We start from the raw sequence: 15,154 nt of genomic DNA, 5'->3' as shown, positions 1-15,154 counted from the left end.
TTCAGTCCGTAAAGGCTCTTCTTCAACCGGCATACCAGGTGCTCCTTCCCTTTCTTCTCGAATCCTTCCGGTTGCTGCATGTAGATCTCTTCTTCGAGGTCACCGTGAAGGAATGCCGTCTTCACGTCCATCTGTTCTACCTCGAGGTCCATGCTTGCCGCTATGCTCAGCACCGTCCGGATGGAGGTCATCTTCACTACCGGGGCGAATATCTCGTCGAAGTCGACGCCCTTCTTCTGCTGAAACCCCTTCACCACGATCCTGGCTTTGTATCTCGGGGGGTTTCCGGCATCTCCCGGTTTCAGCTTGAACACCCACTTGTTTCGAAGTGCCCGCTTTCCTTTCGGCAACTCCACAAGTTCATATGTGTGGTTCTCATGCAGGGAATCCATCTCGTCCTGCATGGCACTCAACCACCTGCGGCTCTGGGTGTCATGCTTTGCTTCTTCAAAGCTCTCCGGCTCCCCCTCGTCGGTTAGCAGCACGTGCTCTGGTTCCGGAAATCTCCGGGGGGCCCTTCTCTCTCTTAGAGGATATCTCCGTTCCGGAGCTTCGGTAACCGGTTCTTACGATTCTTCTTCATCCGAATCCATTTCGGGATCGGGGCCGGTTCCGGTATCATTTTCATCTTCTTCGGCCGGTTCTGTTTCTTCATAGTCTTCGGCCGGATCCTCGAGTGTTAACCGGTCCCTTGCCGGTCGGGACTGCTCCTCGTAGAGTTGATCCTCACCGGTCAACTTGGAGCTCTTCATCTTCTTCTCCGACTCCCAGTCGGCGAGTGTCTTGTCCTCCATGAAGATGATGTCTCGACTCCTGAATATCTTCTTGTCGACCGGGTCCCATACTCGGTAGCCGAACTCGTCGTCGCCGTAACCGAGGAATATGCATGGCCGGGTCTTTGGATCTAGCTTTCCTCTCCGGTCCTTTGCCACATGCACGTATGCGAGACACCCGAACACCTTCAGATGCCGGTAGGACACTTCCTTACCGGTCCACACTCTCTGCGGCGTGTCTCCGTCCAAAGGTACTGAGGGTGATCTATTTATCACGTATGTCGCCGTCGACATCGCCTCAGCCCAAAACCCCTTGGGTAATTTCGCATGTGCTAGCATACTCCGGACCCTCTCCATTATGGTCCGGTTCATCCTCTCGGCCAGCCCGTTCAGTTCCGGCGTCTTCGGCACAGTAAACTCGAGCCGGATTCCCTTCGAGCGACAGTACTCCGCGAACTGCCCCCGGTATTCCCCTCCGTTATCCGCTCGTATCGCTTTCAGCTTCTTGCCGGATTCCCTTTCCACTCTCGCGTGGAGTTCTTTGAAGACGGACAACACTTGGTCCTTTGTCTTCAACGGTGCCGTCCACAGCTTCCGGCTGTGATCATCAATGAATGTTACGAAGTACTGGGCTCCGCCATGTGACTTCGTTTCTACCTGACACACATCAGTGTGCACCAACTCCAATGGTGCGCTACGTCTCGTCGGTGGCCTTGAGTGGAAGGAGGTCCGGTTTTGCTTACCGGCCAGGCAGTCGGTGCACTTCTCCAGGTGCACATGCTTCACTGGAATGAGGTTGTCTTCTGCAAGCCTCTTCATCCCCTTCTCACTCATGTGGCACAGTCTTTTGTGCCACAGCTCACCGGCAGTGTCGGCTGCCACATTCAGCTCTTCCGGACATAGCCGGGAATTCATCAGGTACAGCGTGTTGACCTTCCGGGCCCGAGCCACTATCAGGCTCCCCTTGCTGAACTTCATGACACCGTTCCGGATGCTACCCGTGTAGCCTTCATCGTCTAGCCTCCCGGCCGAGATCAGGTTCAATCGGACCTCCGGAACGTGTCGCACATCCTTCAGCAGCATCTTGCATCCGGTTGAGGTCATCAGCCACACGTCTCCTATGCCGGCTATCCGGCACGTACCTTCATTTCCCATCCGGACACAGCCGTGCTCACCGGCTGTGTAGGATGAGAAGTATTTCTTCTCCGGGGTCAGGTGGAACGACGCTCCGGAATCGACCACCCAGGTCATCTCTACACCGGCAAGGTTCAGCTCCCTCTCTTCGGTAATAAGCATTATCTCTTCTTCACTTGCCGCGAGTGCCGTCGTTCCTTTCCGGTCCTGCCCTCGCCGATCCGGACCTCTCCGGTCCGTGGCTCCCCGGTATGCACCGTTTCTCTCCGGTGACTTCTTCGAATCGGTGTCGTCGGCTCCGTTGTCCTTTCGGTAATGCCGACAATTCTTCCGGAAGTGCCCCGGCTTCCCACAGTGGAAGCATGTTGGCCTTCCTCTTGACTGCGACCGGGTCCCCGACTTCTCCCGTCTTTGCGGACTCCGGTTCCACTGTCTTCCCCGTTCCGATTCGGTAAGCAGCGCCTTCGAGTCGGAGACCGGTTCTTTATCTCTCCGACGCGCTTCTTCGTTCAAAATACTTGTCTTTACCGTTTGTAGGGACAAGTTATCTTCGGCGCAGGAGGTGCTGAGAGTCACCACCAAGTTCTCCCAGCTGTCCGGCAATGTACACATCAGGATGATGGCTTGCATTGCATCCTCCAACGGGAACTTGATCGCCGCAAGCTGGTTCACGAATCCCATGAACGTGCTTACGTGTTCCACCATACTCTCGCCGTCCCGGTACTTGAGGTTCACTATCTTTCTCATCAGGGAGGTCCGGTTCAACGCATTCTTCCTCTCGTAGAGGCCCGACAGCTTCCTCCACATCTCATATGCGTTGGTGTCGTTCGCCACGTGTTGTAGAACGCTCACGTCGACGTATTGCCGAATGGTTGCAACGGCTTTCCGGTTCAGAAGCCTCCACTCCGTCTCAAGTACCCCCTTGGGTATTTCCGACCTGTCGATCGGTTCATACAGGTCCCGAACAATGAGCTGATCCTCCATCTTTATCTTCCAGTCGGCGTAGTTCTGCGCATTCAGCACCATCATCCCCGGCTGCCCGCTGCTGCCGCCTTCCATTTTCTGTGTTACCGTCGCTCTGATACCACTTTGTCGGACTTCCGTGCTCAGCCACAACCGAGGAACAGGATCGATTCAACAGAAAAACGGGAAATACAGCAATGCACGAAAACAATAGAGAGAAGGGCACACTGGATGTTTTACGTGGAAAACCCTAAATGGGAAAAACCACGGGAGTGCAAGACTCCAGCTATCACTATACGCGGGAATGTACAATGGCGAGCTGCAAGGCGACGACCTTGAGCTCGCTGTCCTCGCCACAGGCGGCGGTATTACACAGAGGCGTCGGCCTCTTCCTTCCTCCTTCTCTCTCACTCTCTCTCGGCTGCTCTCACTTCGCTCCCTCTTAGTGGAAAACAGAAAAATGAGCAACAACCAACTAAACTGTTTGCCCTAAGTCATATTTATACACATATGACTTTCGGGCTATTTACAAATATAGCCTCAAGGGCCCTTGGCAAACATATTCACAGATATGTCCCCGCATCCGGATCTCTCTCCGGGTACATACGTCATCCGGCTCCGTAACCGGGGTCTTCAGCATCCGGATCCGTAACCGGGGTCTTCAGCATCCGGCTCCGTAACCGGGTACTCTTCATCCGGCTTCATGCCGGGTACTCTTCATCCTACGGTTCCGCAACAGCCTCCGAGCTTGCCGTCATTCATCTCCGGACATCCCATCCGGAGGGACCGAAATCCCAACATAACCAACACATTGAAATACATGATCATGTTATGTATATCTTAATATATTAGTACTAGATTATCTATTTCAATGTCCATGAGTTTTTAGAAAGTTCTAGAACTAGAAGGTTCTAGAGGGTTCTAGAAAATTCTCCCAAATATTCTCTAGAATATTCTAATGCATGTAGTACTTGTATAAATACTTGTAACCTCCTTAGTCCCTTTCAAGAGATTCAACACCAGTCATTGACATATCAATCTCTAATCTTCTCGTTCCATTCCATCTTGTCTCCTTCTTCATCTCTGGCTTCATGCTCTTATGTCGTTCCTAGGTTCTTAAGTTCCATGCTGGAAGCCCCATCATTCGTGCTTTGTCCGAGTTCGTAGTCGATGTGTCCGTGATAGCTTCCCCATGACAGTCCCTTACTTGATCGAATTAGTTTAGCAGATTCATCTCAAATACATGGGTTCCATAGGATGCGTTGATTGAGCTAGGCCGGTTTGTTGTTAGGTTGACCGCACTTGAGCCCTCGTCTTATGTCACACCACACCTTCCACGTGTATGCACTGAATCTATCCTACAATTGACATGAGAACCTTGGATTGAGATCAATGTTTAGAATCCATCCCGTTTAAGGGGCCCAATTAGCCCTTGTATGCGACTTAAAGTAAGCAAAACGTAGTCTTAGTAGCATTTTCCAACAATCATCCCCTGGTTGGAGTCCTCACACCACAAATTTGGCAGGTAGTGCTTTGGACTCTGAGTGGGGATCAATCAAATTCATCCCTCCTCTCAACTTGGCTGATGTGAGAACATACCACGCCACATTAGTCTGAGTTGCATGATTTTCCTTACTAGACCAAATGTAATTGCATACTAGTTGTTGAATTTGATGTATACTTCCTTTGGAGACCATCCAACATGATGGGTTGTACCATGCTGCTACAAGTAATACCTGATTCACTGTTATGATGCATCTTGCCAATGATAGTTTTTTCAAGCTCCAATGTATCAACTTTTGTTGAATGGAGTGAATAGATGGTGCAATCATTGTCTTAGGAGGAATGCTGAAGCCAATTTGGAAGCCCAAATACTTGATGCTCGCTCCCTAGTTTATCCACATGAATCTAGGATCTGGGTACTAGGCTGAATGTGATTCATCAAAGAGCCATATTGCACAAGATTTATCCCAATTGATCATGGTGTTTGATCTGTCACAAAACAAGGATAGTCCACTTTCTAGCTTTTTCGATTCTCTATGAATGTTATTGTGCGGACGCGTCAGACAAAACCGGCTCAGCCGGATAGCAACAGAAAATGAGATGAAGGTTTAATGGAAAAGCTTCAAACACAGAGGAGACAGAGAAAGCAAAACATAAAACTATATTCAAAAATTAACTCTAAAACTCTGTAGATACAACGTGCTAAACAACACTATTTATACAACTCCATAAAGTATTGTTAGGTACTTCAATGCTCACAAGTGTAACTGACACTAACTACGAGACAATGATTACCTAGTAGTCGAGGCTACTACTAGGTTTCCGGTTCCCGCTTGAATCCAACTCTCCGATACGGCTCCCCGATCCGGCCGGTTGTTTCCGGATACTGTCCGGATAACGATCTGGCTCAGGCTTATTTAGCCGATCCGGATCCAGTTGGGCTTGCTCACTCAACACTCCCCCTCAAGCTCAACTTGAGGTCGAATCGTGGTGTTAGTGTCTGCGGCAACCGGTTCTTCTACCTGGCTCCTTTTGGCGTTGCTCCGCCTCGCTCGCGTTCCTCGTCTAGTCCGGTCTTGTTTGCCGCGACCCTTTTGGTTTTGCGTTGTCGTGATGTGGCGTGCTCGAGAGTGGGAAAAACCGGCGAAAGGGGAGGGGGAGTCAAAATGTGCATGTGCAATGTGTGTGCACACAAAGGCGATTAGTTGTGCATATGCAAAATAAAAGGGGAAAAAAGGGGTGGAAAGGATGTATAGAAGCTCGTGCAAAAAGTAAAAGAGAGGAGAGATAAGAGGTAGATGGGAGACATGCTAAGAATTTATAGAGATAAATTTATATATTATATAAGAGAGAGTTAATGGGCTAGTGGATAGTCACATTGACTTCTAACTAGATGCGCACGATTCAAATGTAGTCTTACAGTGCAGAGTGATTTAAGGAATTTTATTCCTTTTTCATTGAAGACAAAATTGGCGACCCCCCCTTCTTTTTTTCCTATAAGAGGGGGTCGAGGGGGGCTCATTTGAGGACGTTTTTTTTGGGAGGAGGAGACTATCACCATTTTTCCTTCGGAGCTCTTCATCTTCTTATTCACCACTTCTCTTCATCTCATACCCCTTCATCCCCCCCATCCCCACGTGCTCGTCTTCTTCGCGTCGGCACTCAAAGTGCTCGTGAGCCCAAGCTTCGTTGGTTCGACGTTGCACCGCCCCGTTCGTCGTTGCGAGCCCCTATGCTCGTCGTTCGGGTGGTCGTGGTTCATTGGGATTGTCGTTTTGGTGGTGCTGTTGTGTTCATCTTCGCCGTGTTCGGATTTGCTCTTGTCTCTAAGGGCATTTAGTATTTATGTTTTGATTGAGCTTGTGGTTAACTATAAGTTGCCATTGTAATCAAACCCTATTTTATAAAGGGTCCTCTTGTGTTGGAATCGAACACATATTTATTTCTTCGGCCGATATCATTCGTGTCTCTTCCTTTCCTTCTTTCCTTGTTCGTGTCTTCCTTGTACATTCGGACGTCTTGTGACGAGGGAGTGTTTCGGGCGTGCCCATGCACCTCTCCTCCACATAAAGACATACGAGCATTTGTGCGTGTGTTTGTGTCTTCCTTGTACGTTTGGTAGTCTTGTGATGAGGGACCGTTTCAGGCTTGCCCATGCACCTCTCCTCCTCATAAAGGCGTACGATCATTTTGTGCGTGTGTTTGTGTCTTCCTTGTATGTTCGGTCCTCTTGTGACGAGGGACCGTTTCGGGCTTGCCCATGCACCTCTCCTCCTCATAAAGGCGTACGAGCATTTGTGTGTGTGTTTGTGTCTTCCTTGTCGGCCGTCTTGTGACGAGGGACCGTTTCGGGCATGCCCATGCACCTCTCCTCCTCATAAAGACGTACGAGCATTTGTGCGTGTGTTTGTGTCTTCCTTGTACGTTCAGCCGTCTTGTGAGGAGGGTGCGTTTCGGGCTTGCCCATGCATCTCTCCTCCTCATAAAGGCGTACGAGTATTTGTGCGTTTGTTTGTGTCTTCCTTGTACGTTCGGTCGTCTCGTGACGAGGGAGCGTTTGGGCTGGCCCATGCACCTCTCCTCCTCATTAAGGCGTACTAGCATTTTGTGTGCGTGTTTGTGTCTTCCTTGTACATTCGGTTGTCTTGTGACGAGGGAGCGTTCCGGGCGTGCCCATGCACCTCTCCTCCTCATAAAGACGTACGAGCATTTGTACGTGTGTTTGCGACTTCCTTGTATGTTCGGTCGTCTTGTGACGAGGGAGCATTCAGGCTTGCCCATGCACCTCTCCTCCTCATAAAGACGTACGGGCATTCGTGTTTGTGTTATCGTCCCCTTGTGCATTCATCTTGCGTGCTCATCTTGCTTGTACCCGTTTGATCACTTGGCTCATGCGGTGATCTCGAAAGGTTGACGAGTCGTGATCAACGAGAGCCATCAGCCTCACAAAACAAAAGGCAACGAGCCCTTGCTCGGGAAGTGGTCGGGAAGTATTATTGTCGTAAAGCAAACCTCGGGTCTTCTTTATCCCTAGAGTACTCCCTAGTCCGAGATCCTCGTGGTCCCGCCCAAGTAACACACGTGCGCGAAACTTCACGACATAAATTGGTGAGCCCGAAGTGAAAGGGAGGCAAGGGAGAACCAAGATGCGAGGAGGAGAACTCGCTGAAGCAATGGCGGCGGCGGTGGACCGCTTGGTAAATTCCCGAGAAGGCATCACCGGTCTAGACCGGGCCATGGAAACAGTGGTCAACATAAGGGATCGGCTCAATGGAGGAGATACCACGAGCTACTTGGATGCCTATAAGGCCAAAATGCTTATGGGAAACGTCCCCAAAGATAGGTGACTAACCGGATTCGCTAGAGTGGTAACGCCGAGTATCCACGCAAAGGTACTCGAGATCCAAGCGGACCGTTGCAATTGGGTGGAGTTCGAAGAAAGACTCCTCGAGAAGTACGACCTTGATGACTCACTAAGAATTTCGAAGAGGGATCTAATGGAGTGGGTTGAGCTTCCCGGAAAGGGGAGAAATACTATGGTACTTCTACAAGAATTTGAGAAGCGCTTCGCGCGACTCTCAACTCTCGATAGGATGGTGCTTGACACAAGCAAGGTCCTACTATTCATAAAGGTTGTTGATGGACGAGATCGAGAGAAGGTGGGGTCCCCCCTCGATACTGATGATGGGCTCACGACGGATTGGGCTATGGTAAAACGGGTTTATAGTCGCTTCGATAAGAGAAGGGAATGGAACGACGGTTCTCCGTTGAGTGGCCAAACATCCACAAGCTCCATTAGTGAGACACACAAACCCAGGGGTGGTAGAATACCTCAAGAAAGAGAGCAAGCAAATGCAAGGTTCATCCCCGAGAGAAGCGTGGTTGAAGCACCATCTGGAGGGTCGGCAATAGACGAGCTCACAAAGATGGTGCGAGATCTCCAAATAGCGCAAGCTAGGAGAGAGAGTGGCGGCCCTCAAGATCAACATCCCCCGTTCGCGCAAAGATGTATGTGGTGCGACAACCCCGACCACCAACGAAGGGAGTGTGGAGACTTTCAAGATGCCCTAAGAAGGGATATTGTCTATCTTTGGAACAATAGGGTCTATTCGACGGAGACAAGGCGCCCCTTGGGATTGAATCAAGGCCGAGGGGGCATGACAAGGCTAATGGAGGAGGCCGAAGCACGACATGTTGAAGCCGTCCACTACTCGACGTCGGCTGGGATCCGAGTGGGGAAAGAGGTGAGGAGGCAAGAGGAGAAAGAGTTTGACTTTTGGCCATCAATCCTTGGAAGCCTCTTTAAGGCAAAGTTCAAAAGAGAAGAAGCGGACGAAACGGAAAGAAGGGTCCAAGAAGCAACCGGGTGGAAGGATCCGGCGGAAGAAAAGACAGCCTTAGTGGAAGCCGCTTGCCAAAACTACGAAGTAATGGTAGAAGAGAAGAAGGTAGGAAATGATGAGGGAGCTGGTCCATCAAGGAAATACGACACTCGAGGTGCACGAAGAAGGGAAGAGCCGAACCAGTCTCAAGCAAGCGACGAAAGATGGAAAGAGACGGGGAACCCCCCAAACTTCAAGCTTTGCTCAGAGATCGAACAAGCAACAGACTTGAAGAAGGTAGTGGAGGAGAGGATCCTCGACAGTCGCGTAGAGTTTACTCTATGAGAGGTCCTCGGAATTGCCAAGAACGAATTCCATGAGGTCATCATCGACCTAATGAAGAGGAAGCGGCTCTCGACAGAGCAAGAAGTATCAAAGCCCGCGATTGTAAATGCATTGTCAACTGAGGTTCCCAAGGAAGACGAAGACTATGCGGACAGTCACTACACGAGGCCGCATTGGGCGAGAGTGACAACAGAGACACCGATACGGGTCGGGGATGTAAAAGAGCCGGTTGTAGCATTGATCGACTATGGCTCTGACATCAACCTTATGTCCATGGACTTTTATAAAAAGGAAAGTGGTCGATCAACATGAAGCACGGGTGGAAGATTAGAGCGGCGACCTGAGCAACCGAGGAGCTATACGGGGCTTGCCCGAATGTACGTGTGAAGGTGGGGGACTTAGAAATAGATCAACATTTCTTTGTTCAAGAGACGTCCTCGCACTCGGTCATCTTAGGTGAACCATACATCACGACGGCTCGCATGGAAACAAAGGTGCTAGGCAACGGGTCGGCATATGCGAGGGTCAAGAGCCAAGATGGGAAGCATTCGGTCCAATTCCTTACGGTGAGGCCCAACCATGAGCGCAATCGGGCCTCCCTCAAAGGGGAGAGCCGAGAGGATTTTTGATGCGGGCTAATAAAGAGTGGGGCCGCAATAGCCCAAGGCAAACTAAGACCCTAAACCCTTGTAAAACTATTAAATGTAATAGGAAACAATTTTGGTTCTCCAAAAATGGAGCTTGTGAAATTACTAGTTTAAGTGATAGAGATAAGTCTAGGGCCAATAGATATTAAAGGTATCTCAAACAATGTAATTTATTAGGGGAAGATGACACCATAAGCGGTGCCATGGAGGCGGTCTCGTTCGATGACACTCTCAGAGAGATGGAGAGGGTAGTCGTTTCGGGCCTCAATGAAGACAAGGTAATTCTAGTCAACTCAGTTGACATGTACACCGCCATCGAAGAGCTTGGGCGGTTGATTGAGGAAGCAAGGACAGTCAAGGTGCAAACAAAGTACAAGACCGTGGACAAGAAGGTGAAGCCTGTGGCTGCCCCATTGCCTAATGATAGAGAAAATCGGATAAAGGGGGTAGCGGCTGATCCTAGCTTGCGGGACCCACGAGGCATAGGGCACTGGTTCACCGACGAGACGCGACAGAAGTTCCAGATTGGTGGGGGTGGCTTCCTATTGCCTAGGGAGGAGGAGAGATTTAGAAGGATGATTGAAAGCCATAGAAGGGATTTCGCCTTCTCGTCGGGTGAGATAGGGTGTGTAAACCCTAAGATCGTGGAGCCAATGGTGATCTTTACGGTGCCGCATGTACCGTGGAACATCAAACCAATCCCGGTTCCGAGAGCTCACATCCCGAAGTTGATTGAGCTACTCAAGGAAAAGATCGAGATGGGTATCCTCGAGCCATCAAGCGCCCCATACTCGAATCGGTGGTTCACTGGGCCAAAGAAGAATGGCACACGCTTCATCCAAGACCTACAACCTGTTAATCAAGTGACAATTCGAAATGCAAGGAATCTGAGAAGGGCTGTGTGAGCAAACAAGCCGACTAGAAGGGTCGAGACGCACGGAATCGAACGGGTCGAGGAGCGCGAGCAAGGCGTGAAGCCAAAAGGAACCGGAGCGCAGATCCGGAAGAGCGGATGGAACCTCAAGTTGAGCTTGAGGGGGAGTGTTGAGATACAAGCTCAACATTGGCTGGATCGGCTGTGCAAGCCGAGAACCGGATCGGTTGGGATCGATCGGTTAGGCCGGACCAATGCGAAAACCGGATGTGTAAACCGGTGCGCAGATTGGTACGCAATGAGAAGCCGTAGCGGTGCGTAAACCACGAGGCCGTTTGGAAGATATTCCGCATAGGAATACATTTTGGGAGTTAGTGTAGAGCTCGCTTATGAGCATTGAAGTACGTGTCAGTACTTATGTCAGTCCGTATGGACTTGTATAAAAGTGCTCACTAAGCACATCCTTTGTACAGATTGAGTATTATTTTTGAATTTAGTTCTTTGTGTATACTCTCTGTCTCTCCCGCGTACTGTGCATATACAAGCTCTCCATTAAACTTGCATATTCTCGGTGTTCGGGTTTCTACTTGATTCCACACACTATTCTTTTTACAAGTCGGAGGGTGGTCATCTTAACTACTGGTGAGAATATCTCATCGTAGTCGACCCCGTATTCTTGTTTGAATCCTTTTGCGACAAGCCAAGCTTTGTACTTGGGTTTCTCTGAGTCGGATACATACTTGTATCGGAAAACCAATTTGCAAGGTAGCGGCTTCCTTCCAGCTAGTAGTTCGACTAGCTCCCCTGTCTGATTCTGATGAATCGAGTCCATTTCGGATTGCATGGCTTGTAGCCATGTTTCGGCATCCGGTGCGGCCATAGATTCTTCATAGGTGCTTGGTTCGCCTACATCCGTGTAGTTCACGTAGTCGAGGCCCGGTTGGTAGAGCTCTGTTTGCCTTCAAGCTCGTCCAAATCTCCTATGTGCCGAGATGTTTGGTTCGGATCCTTCGATCAGCTCTCTTGGTCGATCGGTATTAGTTGAACCATCTGTATCAGGAGTCTTGTTAGGTGTCCCGTCCCCAAATTGGGATTTTGACAGTGTCTGGTTGTCATCCCCTGTGGTTGTCGTCGACTCTTTTCTAACTTGTCTCTTGGTGACTTTGCCTTTATCGATCCTGGTCGATTCGGTTGTGTCTTTGATGACTTTGTCTTGGAGTTAGATGATAGGAATTGTTGCCAATTCGGTGTCGGCAGGGAAGTTGGCGGCTTGTTGGAGTTCGACTGTTTGTCGAGTCTCCGATTCAGCCCGGTGGGTCGGTCCTTCTACGACAATGCTATCATCTTCGAAGGATACCTTCTACCAACTATTTTCTGTTGGTTCCGATGAGAGAAGATAGAGTCTTCATTGAAGACCACGTGACTACTCCAGATCAGTTTCCGGTTCTCAAGGTCCCATAGCCCGTAGCCGAAGTCCCCATCGGTTCCATAACTAAGAAATATGCACTTCATTGCATCGGGTGCCAACTTCATCCTTTTTTCCCTGGGGATAAATGCGTAGGCTTCGCATCCAAATATACGAGGCCTATCGTAGGTCGGTTGTTTGCCTGACCATAGTGCCTGTGGCACTTCGAACCTGATTGCTTTTGGCGGCGCTAGATTGATCAGGCATACTACCGACTGCAATGCCTCGGCCCAGAATTCTGGCTTTAGTCCGGCTTGTTGGAGCATTGATGTCACCCTCTCTTGGATCATCCTGTTGATCCGTTCTGCCACTCCATTTTGCATGGGTGAGTAGGGAACGGTCTTTTGGTGTCGGATCCCTTTTCCGGACAGGTACTGTTTGAAGGCTCTTGAGTTGTACTCACCTCCGTTATCGGATTGGAGCAAGGGTCAGACCGAGCGTTGACGAATTCACCGAGGCCTTCGCTGGAAGGTCTATTTATTCGATGGGTGATCTATACTCAGGGTATGATCAATTCCAACTAGCTGTGGAGAGTAGGGACATCATGACGATGCGGACCCCTATCGACCTAGTGCGAATGTGTACCTTGCCACAAGGAGGCACTAACTCTATAGCCCACATGGTAAATGCAATGAACAAGGTATTGAGAGATTGCATCCTCAACGTCACCATGCCGTTCCTCAATGACATCCCCATAAAAGGGTGCTCTGAACCAGAGAAAGATGAAACCTTGGACGAGGATGGGTGCAGACGTTTTGTGGCATATCACATCTCTGAATGCGAGAAGGTTCTACAAAGACTCGAAGATGCACACTTGATCTTCTCGGGTGAGAAATCAGCATTCGGCCAACCGGAGATCCTTGTGGTGGGACACTTGTGTTGGGCGTACGGGCGGAAGTTGTCCCCGGCAAAGGTGGACGCCATCACAAATATGAGGGAAGAATGTAAATCGCAAACAAAGGTGAGGCGATTTTTTGGTGCATGTGAATTCTACCACATCTGGATCCCGCACTATTCTCACCTAGCCAAACCCTTGTATGGGCTACTCAAGAAGGGGCGGAAGTTCAAGTGGGAGGAAGAGCACACAGAGGCAATGAAGAGGCTCAAAGGAATGTTGGTAGTGGCACCAGCTTTACGAAAAGCCGTATACAAGGAAGGGGTGCCCATCTACGTGACGGTAGATATGAGTCCAACAGGGATTGGATAGGTCATAAACCAAGAAGGAGAGGATGGTACACACTACGCCATCCGGTTCGGAGCCAAGGTCTTAAGCAAGTGACAACGAGGATATGCCCAAGTAAAACGTGAGCTTTGGGGTATTGTGTCCGCAGTAAAGACGGATAAAGATTACCTAATCGGGTCAGAGGTGGTAATAGAGACGGATTGCCTTCCAATCCTAGGGATGGTTTCGGGATGTGCAACACCTGACCTAGCTATGCTAAGGTGGATTGCTTACATCAAATCAATGAACCCAAAGATTCACCACATTTCAGGGAAGAACAATGCGATGGTAGATATGCTATATAGGGCAAGATTCGAGGGCGAAAGCGGCATGGTGTCTGAAGATGAGGATGTCGCTCTTGACTTCTTTAAGACGACCCAAGCGTCTATAGATGATCGAGATGTGCGAGTACTCCACGCCTTCAACGAAAGTGAATACGAAGGGGAGTGGCTACACTTTGGCAAGTTCTTAAGCTCAATGACGGTGGATAGTTCATGGTCAAAAGAGGAAGCACAGAGAGTCCGAAAGAAAGCGTACAAGTACTTCCTACGAGGGGGATTCCTCTGGAGGCACCTGAAGAGAAGGACGGGGACGCCACAACGAGTGGTCATAAAGGAAGAAGACTAGACAACATTGGTGTCTAAGTTCCGCGAGAGTCCTTGGACAGGCCATAGAGAAACGTGGGCAACATTCAAGAAGTTAAAGGAGAAGTATTGGTGGCCGGGAATGTACAAGGATGTCGCCCATTTCGTGGGGACGTGTGAAAACTGCCAGATACACTCCAACATACGCCATAGGGACGAGTTGCACCTGACCTACACACTCACCATACACTTCAAATGGATGGTGGATTTGGTTTCGATGTCGATGGGAGTGGGCCAGATGAAATCTTTGGTGCTACCAAGAGAAGACCTAACAAACCAAGTAGAAGGACGAGCCTTGGCAAACAAAACAACGGCAGGGGTGTGTAAATTCTTACTCGAGGATGTCATCTGCCAGTACGGATGTGTGGGAAAGATAGTGGCTGACAAAGGAGAGTTGAATGCTCACGAAGCTACAGAGCTCTTTGAACGACTTGGAATGAAGCTCTCTCTCACGACCGCTTATAACCCGGAGGCTAATGGAAAGATAGAATGCAAACACGGGCCTATCGTAAAAGCCATTCTAAGAGCTTGCGATGGGCGAGTCAGGAATTGACCTCGGTTACTACCTTATGCCTTGTGGGCCGACAGAACAACTCCTAGCTCAGTTACAGGTTTCATGCCTACTGAACTCATGTACGGACAAAAGCCAGTGATGCCCATCGAAGACATGATCGCATCATGGGTAGTGATGCTGTGGGAAAACGAGATGAGTCGAGAAGAGCTTCTAGCAACAAGGATAAGGCAACTTGAGAGAAGACCCGAAGACTTGGAGTTGGCAAAGGAGAGGTTAGAAGCAGCTAGGCTAAGTAACAAAGCCCGGTTCGACAAGACACACCAACTACGCCCTCGGAAGATCGAAGAAGGAAACTAGGTGATTGTATATGATAGTAACCTCGACAATCAACATAGCTCGACGCGAAAATTCGCAAAGCAATGGTTCGGGCCGTACGTGGTAACGAGTGCAAATGATAATGCTACCGACCATCTCGCTGAACTCGACGAGACTAAGCTGGCAATACCAATAGCAGGGAAGCGGGTCAAAATCTTCAAAAAGCGACACAACAGGGAGCCAAACCTCGATGACCTTGACGAAGATAAAGGCGAGAAAACAACAAGTTGCAGGGTCAATGAGGAGAAGGAAATGAACTATTGAACACCCTCAGCCTGCCGTTCTTGGCACATACCGGAGGATGTGCGGTTTGGTGGGGCTGGATGTCGTGATGTGGCGTGCTCAAGAGTGGAAAAAACCGGCAAAAGGGGGG

This window comes from Azolla caroliniana, unplaced genomic scaffold, assembly GCF_043228905.1.
Source record: "Azolla caroliniana isolate FFs.n. ecotype wild unplaced genomic scaffold, voAzoCaro1.0.p SCAF_21, whole genome shotgun sequence".
Taxonomy (NCBI): domain Eukaryota; kingdom Viridiplantae; phylum Streptophyta; class Polypodiopsida; order Salviniales; family Salviniaceae; genus Azolla; species Azolla caroliniana.
This window is presented reverse-complemented; position numbering follows the sequence as displayed.